The sequence below is a fragment of the Triturus cristatus genome, chromosome 9 (assembly GCF_964204655.1).
Source record: "Triturus cristatus chromosome 9, aTriCri1.1, whole genome shotgun sequence".
In the NCBI taxonomy this organism is placed as follows: domain Eukaryota; kingdom Metazoa; phylum Chordata; class Amphibia; order Caudata; family Salamandridae; genus Triturus; species Triturus cristatus.
This window is the reverse complement of record NC_140592.1, coordinates 553,362,992-553,381,827: the sequence shown is the minus strand read 5'-3', so window position 1 is coordinate 553,381,827 and position 18,836 is coordinate 553,362,992. Positions and strand designations below refer to the sequence as shown.

The following is an 18,836-nucleotide window of genomic DNA, read 5'->3' as shown; positions in this document are numbered from 1 at the left end:
GGAAGTGAAACCGAAGACCGAATATTTAATTCTGGCCAGGCTTTGCAAGGCTGCTTTGCACAAGCACAGAGTTTGAGGAACTTGTTTTTTTTCTTTTCCATTCTGGAGCATATGGCATTTTTGAGAGCAAACATACACATGTAGTGTCTACGCTTCTTAGATTGGGAATTCAAGGCAAAGCCTCAAGCACGTCATTTTCGGATTCAGGGGCGTGTTTTTCTTTTCTCTCCTCTTGCCATTGGCTGGAGGAGATAATCAGAAAAGTGGAAAAAAACACGCCCCCGAATCCGAAAAGGATGGGGCCTGATCGGAGAGACGATCCTCTTCTCCAATGGCTGGCCAGCATTCAAGAGGCCAGCCAATGGAGAAGAGGAGAGAAGAGGGGCGGGTTCAAGCCCCTCTTCTCCAAAACATTAAATCTCCGACTTCCGGTTCTGCCTTCGGCAGACCGGACGGTCCTCGACCTAAAAAACCCGATTCCTCTGTGGGCTTCTCCAAACAGGCAGTCTATGTATGACTCGAAGTATCCACGACCAGCGCCAGTAACCTTCTCTTCATGCAGGCCAGTGCACATTTTTGTTACGCTCTCCGCATGCCATGCCACTTTGTCCGTGCAATGGGCAAAGCAAATAGGTCTCGCCTAGTGCGTACAAGTGAGTGAATTCTGCAAAAGGGAGCTAAAAAGTGTAGTCAGTCAGGGAGCGGAGAGTCTTGAAGAAACACTGATAAGGATGAAATTCACAAAAACAAGGACAATAGCAATGAGGACATGCAGTTCTTACAAAAATGCTCACTAGCCCAGATAATCAGCCCTTAGCGATGAGCTGGACAAATGTAGACCACAAATGAGCTCCAAAAGCACGATAGTGTTTAGGCTAACAGAGTCCTGTAGTGTGCACCTATTCAAAGAAATCAGCAATTTGGAAGCCGTTTTTGACCCTCTGAAGAAAATAAAAGTACATGATTTGGCACCAAAGCTAATAAAACCTGTATTGACATGATGCCCGAGAACTATATTTGCAGTCTGGTAGTGGAATCTTGGCAGACACTTTTGTAATGGTCCGTGGAGTGAAAAAGGTTCAATGTGATCCTAATCAGCTGTTGTCCTTATTTTAGCTTGTAAAGTGTGTACCGCGCCTCTGTGTTCAGAAAAGTGGTCTTTTTAAACCATACTACTACTTGCGTTTTTTAATGATATAAACAATGGACATTGAAACGGGTCCCTTCCAGGCAAAAACAAAAATTGATTTCTGAATAATGAGTGTAAAAGGGTAAAGGTAACCACGTTGCTTACATTTCACATGCTTTACTTAATCTTGCATTCCCTGAGTGTGCTTTTTCCAGGATTGTGGTACTTTTTTATTCAGGCAGCATATTACTCTTGTCTAGTGCATAATTTGAATTGAGACACATCCAGGTGTTTATAGCGGCGCACAATTGGGTTGTAGCTGAAGGGAGTGCGAGTTTCTCTGTGGGGTAGTATGGTGTTCAGTGGGGGAGAGGATATGGCTCTATGGCCAGAGCTGCCAAATTTGGAACTGAGGAACCAGGTTCAGCCTTCATGACCAGTCCACCCGACCACTCTCCTGAGGGAGCAGATTCCCGTACTAGACTTCAGAAGGCCCCGCTAGCCCATAGAAGCCCTGGTGTCTTAGCACCAGAAGGGTTAACCGAGTGTTGACAAGTGTGGGTTAACCTTGAAGGCCTGTCCACCACAACCCACATTGAAGTTCACCTCCAGTCTTGCAGGTAGGCCGAAGTAGCACACACTAGAGCAACAGTGACTCTGTCACTGAGGTCACAGGACCCTTGAGGCCAGTCCGCCTCACCTATTGGTACTTCCATTGGCCTTGTTTTATCAGTATGAGTGCAACTCACCAGGGATCGGCAATGCAGGATTTGCACGCACACCAAACTATGGGGCATATTTACAAGCACCTATCGCCACCACAGCATCACTTTCGGTGATGTTGTGATGGCGATAGTGGCCTCGCCTTATTTACAAGGCAGAGTTAAGCCACTTAATGTGGCTTAACGCTGCCTTTGAAATAAGGCACCCCTTCATGCTGTATTTAGCATGACAGGGGAGGGCAATGGGTGTTGCGATGGGCGTTCCACTGCAACACCCATTGATTTTGATGCTGCCCCCTATTTACAAGGGTGGCATAAATAGGAGGCAGCGCCAAAATTAAGACCAGGGAAAACCTGGTCTTAAACAGGCGAAACGAGGCAGAATTCTTTATTTCTTCTTGTTTTTGCTGTTTCCATGTGTGCTGCCTTGTGCAGCACACATAGGAACAGCAAATTGCCTATGATTGTTTATGTGCAGGAAGGTACTCCTTCCTGCACATAAACAATCATTTTTTTTAAAATGACATTTTATAACTTCTATGTGTGCCACATTAAGTAGCACACACAGGGCCATATGCATCAAGCCTTTTTCTCGTTTGCAAACAGGCAGATTCTCAGAATCGGCCAGTTTGCGAATTGGAAAAAGCCTTTTGAGATGTATCATTCCAAAAGGCCATCACAAAATAGAGAATTGCTAAATTTGCAATTCTCTATTTTGCAGGATCGCCATGTTCTGTTCCTGCGTCAGTAAATGAACTGCTTCCAGGTACTAAAGACTCTTCAGCTTCTTTTTCGGAGAAGGAAAAAATGAGGAAACGCAACAAAGCTCTCCTGATGAATATTCAGGTGCAACACCTCCATGGGAAGCACAACCGTCACATTTAGGATGTTTCACTCTCACCATTAGATATAGATAAATCCCCTCTGCACTGAAAGCTCAGCCAACAGCTGATAATTAACATTCTTGCTGATGCCAATGCTGTGCAGCTAGATGCTCCGCGGGAGTCTACTGTATTAAACAAGTTAACAATCTATAGTCAAACAAGAGCAAGTGGGCAGGAGCCCGCAGGCCCTCCCATGTCATGAGGGGGGGAAATATACGAGAGACTACAGACCTAAGTATTAAAGCTGTGAGAAATATACCATCACTCAGAAACATAATGCACAAACATGCCAGAGCTCCCTATATTATGCACTATATACAAAAGCTCGTAGCACCGTGAAACACCCGGAAATATACAAAGCGGGATGCTAACACACCTCGAATGAGCAAAGAGTATGGAGATCCTTCAACTCCCATGCGCTTATTAAGAAAATGCACAATAAGTATCATTGCAGTCCATTATCCAAAGCTGACTCTGGGCCAGGATCACATATAAAGGAAATATACCAACAATGATACATCATTCCTAGGCTATGAGCCTGGCCTTGGACAAACTTCCCTTCTCGACAGATCCCATGATTGGAGGAGGTGCAAGGGAACAAGCAGTGGTGGGATGGAGGTGCTGGAAACAGGGAAAATGCAACAAAGGGAAAAGCAGTGATGAGGTTGGGGGAGGGGGTGATCAGTGACGGGGCATGAGGGCGGGTGGGAGGAGACGGAGCTTGTTAAAGCATGGGCTCTATGTAGAGTGCTGAAAAATAATTGAAAAAATTAGGTTCAAAAGTGCTTGTAAAAGTGGGAGCAGTGCTTGGTTTTAAGTACTTGGTCAATGCACTGGGGGAGAGCTAAACACTAAAAGAGGCATTACCATGCATGCCAGGGTCAAATGGTGACAAAGAATATGAGACAGACAATGGAGTGAGCAAATGAGAAGCATGTGGGCAGGCTGAGGCCCACATATTCAATACAACAGTCTCTTCAAGACAGTACATGCACTGTCTAGCCAAGACCTAAAAAAAACCTGGCGTGTGAGCCTCAGTTGCACCAGTGATCCCTGGCCTGTCCAGAGCTGAAATGAATATACTTTACCTGTTGCAGCTCCTGCACCGGGTGAGTGCTGCTCACATCAGAGGAAGGACCTGTCTGTGCTGGCTCCCAAGACAGATGAGATGCACATAACAAATACCCTCCAAATAATAGAAGAGATGAGGGTTTACTACTCTAGAGTAGTCCTCGAATACTTGGTGAGTGTTTGCCAACCTTGCAGTACTTTTGACAAATGGGTAGAGTAAAAATATAAGCATGTTACATACATGCAAACATTTTAGAACAGCAAAGAGGGAGATTTTGAAAACAAAAATCGAGCACAAGTTTTTTCCCCATTGACTTCTAATAAAGCTGGGGCAATTTCAAGATGGAGATACCTAAAATAAAGCTATTTGTGTCTTCAGACTAGGGATTCTCCAAGCCTGTTGGCATGTATGTGTCAGGACAGATTAGGAGCTTGAACAAACATGGGCCCCCAAACCTGGACATGTGGGCTTCCGTTTGTCCCTATCTATAACCATTTCGGTCTTGGGCACAGAGGAAATGTCAACTGTACCCGAGCGAGCGGTAAACTACCATAATGCCCCCTCTGCCTGGTGTCTACATTTTGAAAAAGCTGCCAAGTGGTCCTGTGTCATATGCGACTCCTTCAGCCAGCCCTGACTGTTTATTACACTATACATTGTGAGCATAGTAGTTTTATTTTTAGAATTAAAGTATGGCCTTAGATATCAATCAATCAATCAATCAATCATGGAACTTATATCGCGCACTACTCACCTTGGGGAAGGGGGTCTGCTACTGCTCGAACAGCCAGGTCTTGAGCTGTTTCCTGAAGGCCAGGTGGTCCTGGGTCATCCGCAGGTGGACGGGTAGGGAGTTCCAAGTCTTAGCTGCCAGGTAGGAGAATGACCTTCCTCCGGCGGTGGCTCTCTGGATGCGAGGGATGAGGGCGAGGTTAGCGGAACGTAGCTGGCGGGTGGGCGTGTAGAAGGTGAGGCGGCTGTTGAGGTACCCTGGGCCTAGGTCGTGGAGGGATTTGTGTGCGTGGGTGAGGAGTCTGAACGTGATCCTCTTGTTGACAGGGAGCCAGTGCAGGTCTCTCAGGTGGCACGAGATGTGGCTGCGTCGGGGGACGTCCAGGATGAGTCGGGCGGAGGCGTTCTGGATACGCTGAAGTCTTTTCTGAAGCTTGGCTGTAGTACCGGCGTAGAGGGTGTTTCCGTAGTCTAGTCTGCTGGTGACGAGAGCCTGGGTGACCGTCTTCCTGGTCTCGGTCGGGATCCATCGGAAGATCTTTCGGAGCATGTGGAGGTTGTGGAAGCAAGCTGAGGAGACGGCGTTGACTTGTCTGGTCATCGATAGGGAGGAGTTCAGTATGACGCCCAAGTTGCGTGCGTGGTCCGTCGGTTCAGGTGCGGTGCCTAGTGCCGGAGGCCACCAGGAGTCGTCCCATGCGGAGGGTGATGGTCCCAGGATGAGGACTTCTGTCTTGTCCGTGTTCAGTTTCAGGCGGCTGATGTTCATCCATTCAGCGACGTCTGTCATCCCTTTGTGCAGGCTGGCTTTGGCGGTGTCGGGGTCTCTGGAGAGGGAGAGAATCAGCTGGGTGTCATCGGCGTAGGAAATGATGTTGAGGTTGTGTTGGCGTGCGATGGCAGCGAGGGGTTTCATGTAGATGTTGAAGAGAGTGGGGCTGAGCGACGATCCTTGCGGGACGCCGCAGATGACTTCGGTGGCCTCGGAGCGGAACGGAGGGAGGCGTACTCTCTGTGTTCTGCTGGAGAGGTATGAGATGATCCATTCCAGAGCCTTCCCTTGGATGCCGGTGTCGTTGAGGCGTTGGACTATTGTGCGGTGGCAGACAGTGTCAAATGCTGCGGAGAGGTCTAGGAGGATGAGTGCCGCTGTTTCGCCGTTGTCGAGCAGGGTTCGGATGTCGTCAGTGGCTGCGATGAGGGCAGTCTCGGTGCTGTGGTTGGCTCTGAATCCGGACTGCGATGGGTCGATGGATCCATTCGCCTCGAGGAAGGCTGCCAGTTGCTTGTTGACGACCTTCTCGATGACTTTGGCAGGGAAAGGAAGGAGCGAGATGGCGCGGAAGTTCTTGAGGTCGGTCGGGTCCGCTGTTGGTTTCTTCAGCAGAGCGCTGAGTTCGGCGTGCTTCCAGCTCTCCGGGAAGGTTGCTGTGTTGAAGGAGGTGTTGATGATGTCTCGGAGGTGGGGTGCGATGGTAGAGGCTGCCTTGTTGAAGACATGATGGGGGCACGGGTCGGTCGGAGATCCGGAGTGGATGGTGTTCATCATGCGTGACGTGTCTTCGGGGGTCACCTCGGTCCAAGTCTGGAGGGTGGCGGCGGGGTGCGAAGGTACGACCGATGGGTGCGGGGGTGAGATGTCGAAGCTGTTGTGGATGTCGGCGATCTTGCGGTGGAAGTACGAGGCGAGGGAGTCGCAGAGGTCCTGTGAGGGAGTGATGTCGTTGTTGCCGGTGCTGGGGTTGGAGAACTCCCTGACGATGTTGAAGAGCTCCTTGCTGTCATGGGCGTTCTTGTCCAGTCGTTCCCTCAGAGATTTCTTCTTGGTGGTGCGGATGAGCTGGTGATGTCTGCGAGTGGCGAGTTTGAGTGCTGTTCTGTTGTCGGCGGTCTTGTTGAGGAGCCAGGCCTTCTCGAGGGTGCGGCAGGCCTTCTTGGAGTCCTTAAGTTCGTCGGTGAACCAGGGGGCCTTCTTGCTTCTGGGCCTGGTGAGGGGGTTCTTCAGTGGGGCGAGATATCACAGCATGCTTAGCACGGATGCCCAAAAAGCCAGGACTTAGGGATTCTGCCGACGGGGACTGCTCTTGTGTGAGTCGGACAACATTTTTGCCACGTTCTCTCTGCCTTTCACAGTGCTTTCTCTGTGCTCTTGACAGGTACAGAAAAAAAGTATATTTATATTTCTGATATCTGATCCTGCGGCAGCAAATTTGCAAGTCCCACACCTGACAATAGACCCGATTCAGGCTTCATTAGAAGTCCATGGGAGAAAAACATTCTCCCAATTCTTTTTTTTTAAAACCTCCCACTTTCCTCTTCCAAAATGTTGGCATGCTTGTGAATGCTCTCATAGTGTGTACTCCTCGTCGTTTGTTCATCTTATCTGCTGGACTCTCAGCGCGGGATTCTGTCTGTGCGGCCACCATGACTCCTACCTCTGGATAGGGGTTAAATGCTTTTCACTGGTGACCTAAGGGCTGAGACATACCTGCTGCCTACACTCTCCCTGCAAAGCTGTTTACTAGCCCTCTCTTACCTTGCTATAATTTCCTGGCCTCCCGAGCATCAGGTGTTTATTGTTAGGAGGCACAGTGAGTGTATGAGTACCTCTCAGACTGCTGCCTGGTACCACTGGGGTGTCACAGGCCTTCCATCCTCTTACTATCACCAGTGGAGGCATTGTTTCTACTAAGTTGCTCCTAAAGAAAGATATCACTGGAGGACCCTTGATGAGTGTACACTACTTTCCACAGTGCTCCCTATTAATTATATGCACCCAGCGGGGGGGTCCCTTTAGGGCTCCCGGGCTATGCCCCCCGTTATACCAAGAGTGAATAATAATAATTTATTCACTTTGGTATAAAAAGAAAATGCCGTCTAGCAGCAGCTTAAGGCAGCTGTTAGAGACTGTCGGAAAATGAGGCAGTATATTTGAGGCCAGCACAAATACATGTCTACATTTGTCCTTCAATGGGAACCAAACACCCCATTTTAGCGCTTGACTCTGAGGGTAGCGTTGCAGAGCAGTCTAAGGCTTACTCAAGGGAGGTGGTGTGGGCTCATAATCGCCATTTAACAGTACGCAGAACTAAGACTCAATAATTGATTGTCCAGTCTGTAATATGCTTTATAAAAGGAAGAGTACATTTATTAAACACACACACTACTCAATACCATGCAACAATTTACAAATATACATAAGCTGTTGGAATTACTTTGTGACATTGTATAACATTTCCCACCCCTCCCGCGGGGGGGTGAGGTCTAGTACCACCACTCCCATGTATGCACACCATCATGTCCCCAAATGCAGTAGGTTGACCATAACCTAGAGTGAGGGCCCTGCCCACTTGCACCATCTCAGTGGCAACCCACCCCATCATCTTAACAAGCATATTTAATGGGACGTTTTTTCAGGGGAAAATTAAAAAATTTTACACCACGTTCCCACACCTACCCTGCCCGAGTGATCTGACAGATTCCAAAATGTCCAGGAGCATTCCAGAGGTCTGGCTTAAAGAATTCCCTATCATGAAGCTAGAAAAACTGACAGGAATTTGTACCCAAATAACATCAGGCACCCCTTTAGATCCAGCTCCTCCATACATTCTACATAAGGCTGGAAATGCGATCTTTCCCAGTATCCTGCAGATGGTAACTATATCCTTGTCCTCTGAATCCGCCCCAGGTCCATGGAAACACGCTATGGTCGGAGCTCTATTGAAAAAATCAAGCATGGACCCAAAAGATTTGGGCAATCATCACCCAATCTCGCTGCTGCCAGCAATTGCAAAAACTTTAGAAAAATATGTGAACTCCATCCTCTCCAATTTTTGGGAGAGTCATGACCTTCTGCATGCAACGCAGATGGGCTTCTGTCCTACTCACGGAACTGAGACCAACCTTCTGTCTGTGGTTGAGGACTCTAAACAGATCCTGGATCAAGGAGGAGCAGTTGCCAACATCCTCCTTGTTCTAAGCTCGGCCTTCGATACTGGTAACTTGTCCATTCTGGCAGAGAGACTTAAAAGGCTGGTGCTTCAAGATAAGGTGCTTTTGTGGATACAATCTTATCTTGACAAGAGAACTTTTCAAGTCTTTTCTAAGGATGTTTCCTCTGAGAAACTAGAACTCAATTGCGGAGTCCCGCAGGGCTCCTCACTTAGTCCCACACTTTTTAATGTTTATATGCGGCCATTAGCCAACATTGTTCTACCTTATAACATTAAGATTGTAACCTACGCGGATGACACTCAATTGGTCACACTCTTAATGGGCCACGCAATTTCCCCTCGGACTTTGAGATCTGCTTAGAGAAAGTTGCCTCTTGGATGGAGCATTCCTGCCTTCGTCTCAACGGAGGTAAAACTGAACTCATGCTGCTAGGGAACCATTCCAACATGGACCTTGGCCAGATTTGGCCAAAGTGCCTCGGTCCTTCTCCAACTCCCAAAACCAAGATAAAGAGCTTGGGTGTTTGGTTGGATAATACTCTCAACTTTGACCACCAAGCGGTGACAGGGGTCTGTTTTGGGATACTTAGACCCTTAGGAAAATGTCCCCCCTGTTGCCATTGGCTGCTAAGCGCACCTTAGTCCAAGCCTTAGTTCTATCGCGCCTGGATTATGGTAACTCCCATTTATCTGGGAGCTCCGTAGGTGACTTTGAGGAAACTCCAGACTGCTCAGAATTGTGCTGCCAGGATGCTTCTGGGCATCTCAGGTCACAATCAGCCAAGCCGGCTCTAAAAGCTTTACACTGGTACCTATCTTGTAAAGAAAACCATTTAAGGCCTTGTGTCTTGCCCATAAGACTGTATGGGACATGGGCCCGGAAATCAACAAATCCCTTATCATTCCTTATCGGCCCACGAGGGAGCTTCGTTCTCTTAACCTTAATTTGCTAGCTGTCCCCAAAATCAGAAGGACACAAGCGGGAGGCAGATCGTTTGCGTATAATGTGGCAAAACTGTGGAACTCCTTGCTTTTACACATTCGCTCTGAAGCCAGTATCCTGCCTTTTCGTAAACTCTTGAAAACCTGGCTCTTCCCACAAACAGCCCCATAAATTCCTACTGGTCGTCTGCCTGATTGCTAGCGCTGGGATGCCTGAGGGTAGCTATGCACTATATAAATGCTTAATAATAGTGACACATAACCCTGACTGAGCATCTCATACTGACTATACAGTATACACCCCTGAATCATGGTGGCTAACAATCTGGGTTGTTCATCATTTAATGCAGTAGCAAGAATACATGTGTAGGCATCACTTAGAATGACAGTAGTTATCATATCTAGTCACATTCATAATGCAATGAAATTAAATCCCCTAAAAGGCATAATAGTTATAATCATAGGATTAGGCATGTACAACCAGGCACCCTAGCAGGAATGCCTAGCAACCTAACCCACTTTGCTTATGTCTTCACATTACACATGTGACTTCCAGTCCCCAAAAGAAATGCTATTCGTGAAATGCTATTCGTTGCACCTGCAGCTCCCCTGCACCTTTGTATGCATTTTACTGTGACCCCAACTTCCTGCGGCCACCCCACGCCACCAACAAGACGGTTTTCTTTGCAGGCCTTCCTGGGCCCTGCAGAGCATTATGGGGCATTTTCCTCATGCACAGTGAATAATAGAGCAGCGGCTCCCCCGCTGCTCTTGGAGAGCCGCGCCGCCATCGTTGGCGGTCTCATGCCGCTTCTGCACCTCGTTGTGGGCCTGGTGCCACTCGGGCCCCTTTCTTCACAGGTGAGGTGATTGCAGCTCAGGGAGCCCAACCCTGGCTGCTCCTGCCGGCTGCCGTCCGGCCTGCACCCTTGTGTGCATCCACGGGAGCCAGTGCACCCATTCTGGTCTGCCCGTTCCGGGCAGACCCGGAGGCTGCTGCTGGTCCGGCGGGACCTTGGGGGAGTGCGGCAGCACTCCCTCTCCTTCCGGCATCACTGAGGCCCGAAGTTAGGGGTCCGGGGCCCCTAGGATGTCTTCACGGGGAGCGTGATGGTGCTCCCCAACTTTACCTTTGGCGGGGCCCAAAGTTGGGGGTCCCAGGCACCCTGGGGATCACGAGACAGCGCTCCCTGACTTCTGCTTCTTCAGGGCCAGAGTAGGCTCTTGGCACCGCCTGGGCACCTTCACAAGGAGCGCGTCGGTGCTCCCCATCTTCTTCATCGGGGGCTGGGTGGGCTCCTGGCCCCCTTTTGGGCACCTTCATGGGGAGCGCGATGGCCCCCCCAGACTTTCTCTTCTTCTGGGGGCAGCTCCCGGGACCTGACCAACCCTGGGGGCACATCTAAGACCGGCGGCCCACACGCTCCACCGTCGTTCAGCTCAGAGACCAAAGGTAGTCTACTTTCTGGGGGCATATCTTAGGTCCCAGGAGACCGATTTCCACCATTCCGGCCTCTTCGTGCTCCTGGTGGCCCGCCCTAGCCACTTAGAGCACTCTTCACCACCCTCCTGGCCTGCCAGGAGGGTGGCCTTGGCAGGGAGCTGTCTTCACTGGCTCCCTGTGCCAGCCTTTCACCTGGCTCTCCTTCTTGGCCTCTCCTCTCCTTGCGCAGAGGCCCAGAATTCCCCTCACTGGCCCTGGACTCCCTCAAAGGAACAGTCCAGGGTCCTGGGACAGTCAGGAGGTTCCTCCTTCCAACTACCCATGGCGCCAGGCTCCAGCACCAGTCTTCCTCAGCAAGACCACACCCCAGAGAGAGCTCCTCTTCCTGTGCAAGACCTTTTAAAAGAATTTTGAGGGGGCCGGCAGGAAAGCCTTTCTGCCCTATCCTGCAGCGACACATCACCTCTCGGACCCTACTCCCTCATTCCTGCACAGGCATCTGGGATACTTAAAAATGGCGTCGTCCAGGGGTCTCATACCACATGGTTTCTGAAAAGCCCCTTTTCCCCCATTGCTGCCTTCATGGCCCGGGCCCAGAGCAGGCCTGGTACCTGGCACCGGGTGACAGCTGCTGATAGATAACCTGCAGCTCCACTCCCACCTCTCCCTCCTGGAGAGGAGGCTTTTGCCCTTAGGAACGCTTCCAGTGAAGGGCTAGGCCTCTGTTGCTACAGCTTGAGGAGGAAGGTCATTAACTAGTCTGGCAGGGCCACACCCTGGTTATGAGATGAATCAGAGGAATATGACATTTCTGGATGACCCATTAGCAGTACAGATATGGCTTTAGAATACTTCTTATCACACATCTTACAGTGTACTTTGGGACCTGTCTGGAATTTATAGGCCCTAGGGAAGTGAAACTACCCCATGTGGTCCCCATCTTAATAGGAGAGTAATCAAGTGTTCCTACAGTGAAAACAGTAAAGCACACTGACTTTCCCTTCCATGTGTCTTCCCACATTATAAAGCCTATTCCATGTCACCACCCAACTCTGCATCATTCCTGCCACACCATTCTATCTGTACCTGCTCCTGGGCTGCGCACAAAAGGAATCTCCCCCGTGCAGCCCCTACATGTGTGCACACACATGTACACACGTGTCTATATGTAACCAGTCCGGTGCCCTGTACTTCGGCTGCAGCACAGCGGCCTTCTCTCACAAGGGGGACACCGGTAAAATCCACATGCAGTCTCTTTCATCATAAGTTCACTGTGGGTGAGTCCCAGATTATGAGGGTCTCCCACAGTAAAAGCTCAAAAATTAGGTTTTCAAATAGCTAAAAATCTGGGCGGCTCAGATGGGCAGAACAACCTTCTAACAGAGACAATGTCTGATGTCTCGTGCAGACGCATAAAGGAGCCTGCACCAGCCATCAGAGAGTATCTGCGGCTGTTGAAACTCCCAGCTCTGGCCTCAGGCCCCTGGCATTTCTCAGTGCCTCCCGATCTGTGATGTGGTAAAGCTTTACAGATAAAGTTAGACACAGGCATTGCATGCTGAAGCCCTGCAGTGCCTGAGGCCACACATCAATCCGCAAGTCACCCCACCCTTTCCGAGCTTGTCATAGAGTTGGGAAAGGGTGGGGTGAATGAGCAGAGACTGAAAACCTAATCTGCGACTGCGCAGTTTGAGGTTTCAGTTTAAATTTTCCGAAGCTCAAAGGCTCAGCAGCAAACAGGACCTGCATAGACATCATGAGTGGGCCAGCAAGAGGATCACCTGCCTAGAAATACATCTGAGTGCTTAGCGTCTCTGGTGGGCTGGAGGTCAGTTCCTAGCCCTAGGAGCAAGGTCAAAGATGTGTCAGACAGAAACAGTGAATACAAAAATTATAAACTAGAGAAAATAGTAGAGAAAAATATACATTCAATTTATTCAACATATGACAATTTCAACAAACATAAATTGTTTCTTATACAATAGTTTTAGGTATGTATACATACAATTCAAGATAACACAAATAATATCAAGGCAATGATATGTGATATTCTAAAAGTCCCAACAGGAAGAAGATGAAAATAAGATTCCCCCAACACAATAAAGAACGGCAAAGACAGGGAATCATACCAGTTGCATCCTAACCATCTATACAATCATTCATCAAAGTCCCATTCATACTACTGTCTTACCAATGCAAACACACAATAAAAAGAATTGCATAACGGTGAGGACAGGGACCAAACCATCAGAAATACAGTGCTATAGTGATGATTAATACATTAAAATAAACACAAAACATCTCTGGTAAAACCATAGGCTCAAGATCAGCTTACAATCAATGGTATTCAACAGTGCATCAATGGCAATGGATGGTAATTAGAGTGACATATACTTTGTACAATGAGTATTCAGCTGTTCTTATATTTATACCACCGTATGGTTCCTGTCCAACCCAGTGGCGACGCGAGTTTCGGTGTGGGCTAAGGTCTAGCCGTCACCTTCTTCAGGGCAGAGATTTATTGGCAATCCAAACAACAAGCCGTTTGGTTCGGGGAAAGATATATGTACATCAAATATAGGGTGGGGTCAACAGCTCCATTAAGGCATGACTCACAGAACCGAGCCAAACGTCCGGGTGAAATCCGGAAGTAAGGAGCACGTTCGGGTGGGGTCAAAGCTCGTATGTCTAGAATCTCTCTGCCCAGCAGTGGGGTTAAAGGATTCAAAGATAAGGCCTGAGATTTTGAGGTTGGTTTCAGAGAAGCTCAGCATTTGGTAACCGCAAGGGTCAAAAGGTTGATGCAGCGATCAGGGCCTAGCACAACGTGGTTCTGCGTCCTCCAGAACGTGTTTGGGGCGGGACACTCCTTACCCTGGTGTGAGAAGTTGGCCTGGCATATGCTGGTCACTAGTTATAGTGGCCACCTTGCACCAGTCCAATTCGACTCTTATGATGTTAGGTTTAAAAGACAACCTTTAAAGAAAGCTATCCTAGTGGTAGCTGTGGAGAGCAGCCTTCAGGCTAAGTCTTGAAGGAGTGTTAAGCTTATTGTTTTACCATAATAACCTCTTGAATAACCAAATGAAAGAGTAGCCCACACAGGTATATATATAAAATATATGTATTATTTCTAGACAGAATCCCACAGTCGCTTTATGAGACTAGTGGCAAAGTTACACTTTAAACAAGCATTTATAAACACAATAAATAGCACAGAAATCAATGGGCCCCAGGGGGGGACCAAACCATATACTAAAAAAGTGGTATAAGAACCACGACAATTCTACAGGCAATACCTAGGGCATTCAGGATCGCTGGCCCCTTGAGAATCCACCCCAGGTTATGAGGAAGGGGACCCACGGGATGCACGTGCAGTGCAAGTAGCTGCTGTCGGGATCTCTATTACAGCCTATGGAGAATGTCGCGGTTTGAAGTAAACAGTTTAAAAATACTTCTAGCAGGAGTACAAAGTTAAAACTTTAGACTTAAGCTTTTGAGATGCCCACAACCACGAGAGTACTGAGGTACCACTGTTACCTGCCCCAGGAAAGCCGGGTGCATAGGTCGTTTCTGCTGTCGGGTCGCGGGCTGATTTTCAATGGGAAAATAGTCAAAAGTTCTGCTAGCCAAAAGCGTTGATGATACCGTGAAGCTCAAAGATGTGAAGAATGTAGAGAAGAACCTGAAAGCAGATGGGACAGAGTCTGGGTCACGGCAAAGTGACCAGGAGGCTCAAAGCAAAGAGCCCTTCGATGTCGGGTGCTTCAGGTGGAAAGTGGTGTAGCTTGGATCTGCAGCCACGGGCTCCAGAAGGCTTCAAGGAAGGCCAGCTTCAGGAGGGCAACTGTCCCACGTTGGATGAGGGTTGCTGCAGTGTTAGTGTCCGGATTGGATCCACTAAGCCTTGGCAACCGCAACCCACGAAGAATGAACAAATCTGCTACAGTGCAGACCAACGAGGTCTGGGAGAGGTCTCCTTCAAGGAGACTGTAGAGCAGGCCTGGAGCAACCAGGGAAACTCTTGTTTTCAAAGATAGACCCCCGCTAGGGCCCACAAGTCGAGAGACAAGGGACCGCGGGAGGCGGCAATTTGGCGTGCGTAAAAGGGCACCCACGGGCCACCGGATGGGGCTAGGGCACTGGTCTTTGGCACAATTGCTGTAGAGTGGTTGGCTCGTAAACGGGCCAAAGCACAACTTCCCCACTGGTCAGGGTCGTGTGCTATGCAAGAGGTGGCCGGTGTCTCGGGGTATTGGGGATCTCGGCACCCACGCGGTCCACGGTGCCCAAACTCGTTGAGCACACTCACTGGCCTCTGGGATGCGCTGGAAACCCACCTCAAGGTTTCTGGAAGTCGTCGAAGTTCGTGAGAGCAGCGAACTTCCAACCGGGTCACTTGCAGTGTTTCAGGTGCCTGCCAAGCAGGGGGATAACTCCTTTATCCCAAGGGAGATTTCTTCCGTCAGCTGGGCAGCAGCAAGTCGAAGGTCAACACTGTAAAGTTCAATCTGAGGCTCTGGGGCCACGTTATTCACTTTTATCCCCAAGATTAGGGGAGTGTCCAGAGTAGTGTCCATCAATGGCTGGTGAGGCAGGAAAGGGTGGCTACACCCTCTCCCCTTTGTGTGTTTCCCGCCTGGGCGAGGGGCAGGATGCCAAGCGGTGGATGCAGAATGAGGCTTCTGCAGCTGCCTACGTGCAACTCTGAAAGGACTTTTGGTGCACCCACCCTGTTCCAATCCACATTATCCTGTCTGGGGAGATGCTAGCACCTCCCTGCCACAGGAGCCCTATTGTCCAGCTGGCGAGGCTGGGGTTTTCCCCAGCAACAGCCAGCCAGGGTCGTGTAGGTGGGGGGTAGTAGCCATTTTGTCAAACTTGTGCACTTTTAAATTGGTGTCTAAATTCTGCCGCTTTTCCCATATCGCCCCTCTAGCAGGGGGGAAATCGTACCCTCATGCCCCTGGCTGGACTGGGGGTATGATTCCTACATGTTTGACACCAAACACGATATGGTTCTGTGTAGCCATTTTCAAGTTATCGCGATATCGCAATAGACTTATAATGCGGTTAAGAGTATATGGTATGGCTACACTACAAACAACCCAGCAACGATTTTATGAGGGTTGCAGAGAAGCCCTACTCATGTAGGGGTCCCCCCTCACACATACCTCAGCACCCTGGCTTGTAGGATTACCAAGGCCTGCTATAGGGGTGACCTATGAGAGTATATGTGTTGTAATGGGGTGGGATATAGGATACCTATATCCCTGTAAGGGGTGCTAGCACCACCTTACCCAGACTACAGTAGTGGTCTGGTGGTGTCAGTTTGTATGGCTGTCCCAGGGTGGCACAATAAGTGCTGCAGCCCTGGTAGGCCTACTGAGGGACCCATGCCCTGGGTACCTAGGGTACCATCTACAAGGGACTGTCAGGGCATCCTCAGCATCCAATTAGTTGGTACCTAGGGTACTTCACATTAGTTTTAGGGAGAAAGCAGATAGGCTGGGGTCCTGGATAGCAGGATCCCAGCCAGACTAGTCAAAAACCATTCAAATACCAGGCAAAAAGTTGGGGGCAACCATTAGTCAGATTCCACCTTCCTACACCTGGGTATAGCCGGACCTCGAGATCTGGAGAGGAGGTTGTCGGACAAGAAAGAATTGAAGTCTCGGAAGGATACAGCGTCTCAATAGCGCGATCAGCGGGTATGACGAATTCAAAAAGTCACATGTCACCCACGTACAACCAGCTGATGGGGGACCACCTCTCCTTGTTCCGTCTGGAAGTGTTGACTCTCTTAGCCAAGGGAGCAATCAATAGGGTCCCGGCATCAGAAGTAGGTCACGGATTCTATATCGCTACTATCTGGTGCCCAAAAAGGACAGAGGCCTCCGTACTTTCCTAGACCTGTGCCTTCACAATTTATTTCTGAAAAAGGAGAAATTCAAAATGCTTGTGCTCCCTCAGGTCCTGTGTGCCCTGCACCCGGGAGACTGGATGGTAGCGTTTGACTTGCAGGACACATATTTCCACATCCCAGTCTTTCCTGTCCACAGATGTTACCTGCCATTCACGGTGGGATAAGAGCACTTTTTAGTTTGCAGTGCTCCCCTTCAGCTTTACCAGCACCCATTGAGTGTTATCCAAAGTGATGATGGTGGTTGCAGCACATCTAGGGAGTACAAAAGGGGGTGGTGATGGACGGAGCATCAGAACCAATCAAACACTCACACCCAGTCAACGGATCTGGGTTTGATCCATCACCGTCCTTTAGCCCACTCTGCCACCCCAGTTCAGACATGGCCATATGCAAATCAGTCTGACCCTGTGCCTCATGGGAACAGTCCAGCCCGAACTGCCAAGTCATGCCTTCCATGGACCGGAAACAAGCTTCCTAGGACCGGTTTCTGGCATTTCAGCCGTCTTCAGCCAGGCTTGCTTGAATGCAGTGGCAAAGTGAGCAAGGGACTCACGTCTGAACATACCCTGCCAACTTATTGCGAACAAAGCGGTACAAAAGGGGGTGGTGATGGACGGAGCATCAGAACCAATCAAACACTCACACCCAGTCAACAGATCTGGGTTTGATCCATCACCGTTCTTTAGCCCACTCTGCCACCCCAGTTCAGACATGGCCATATGCAAATCAGTCTGACCCTGTGCCTCATGGGAACAGTCCAGCCCGAACTGCCAAGCCATGCCTTCCCTGGACCGGAAACAAGCTTCCTAGGACCGGTTTCTGGCATTTCAGCCGTCTTCAGCCAGGCTTGCTTGAATCCAGTGGCAAAGTGAGCAAGGGACTCACGTCTGAGCATACCCTGCCATCTTATGGCGAACAAAGCGGTACAAAAGGGGATGGTGATGGACGGAGCATCAGAACCAATCAAACACTCACACCCAGTCAACAGATCAGGGTTTGATCCATCACCGTTCTTTAGCCCACTCTGCCACCCCAGTTCAGACATGGCCATATGCAAATCAGTCTGACCCTGTGCCTCATGGGAACAGTCCAGCCCGAACTGCCAAGCCTTGCCTTCCCTGGACCGGAAACAAGCTTCCTAGGACCGGTTTCTGGCATTTCAGCCGTCTTCAGCCAGGCTTGCTTGAATCCAGTGGCAAAGTGAGCAAGGGACTCACGTCTGAGCATACCCTGCCAACTTATGGCGAACAAAGCGGTACAAAAGGGGGTGGTAATGGACGGAGCATCAGAACCAATCAAACACTCACACCCAGTCAACAGATCAGGGTTTGATCCATCACCGTTCTTTAGCCCACTCTGCCACCCCAGTTCAGACATGGCCATATGCAAATCAGTCTGACCCTGTGCCTCATGGGAACAGTCCAGCCCGAACTGCCAAGCCATGCCTTCCCTGGACCGGAAACAGGCTTCCTAGGACCGGTTTCTGGCATTTCAGCCGTCTTCAGCCAGGCTTGCTTGAATCCAGTGGCAAAGTGAGCAAGGGACTCACGTCTGAGCATACCCTGCCAACTTATGGCGAATAAAGCGGTACAAAAGGGGGTGGTGATGGACGGAGCATCAGAACCAATCAAACACTCACACCCAGTCAACAGACCTGGGTTTGATCCATCACCGTTCTTTAGCCCACTCTGCCACCCCAGTTCAGACATGGCCATATGCAAATCAGTCTGACCCTGTGCCTCATGGGAACAGTCCAGCCCGAACTGCCAAGCCATGCCTTCCCTGGACCGGAAACAAGCTTCCTAGGACCGGTTTCTGGCATTTCAGCCGTCTTCAGCCAGGCTTGCTTGAATCCAGTGGCAAAGTGAGCAAGGGACTCACGTCTGAGCATACCCTGCCAACTTATGGTGAACAAAGCGGTACAAAAGGGGGTGGTGATGGACGGAGCATCAGAACCAATCAAACACTCACACCCAGTCAACAGATCAGGGTTTGATCCATCACCGTTCTTTAGCCCACTCTGCCACCCCAG

The 18,836-nt window shown here is 49.6% G+C and overlaps 1 protein-coding gene across 1 annotated transcript in view; it reads left to right on the top strand.

The window, feature by feature from the left end:
• GIPR (gastric inhibitory polypeptide receptor) overlaps nt 1–18,836 on the top strand; it is a 1,954,711-nt gene that overhangs the window by 1,886,822 nt on the left and 49,053 nt on the right. The window lies entirely within an intron of this gene.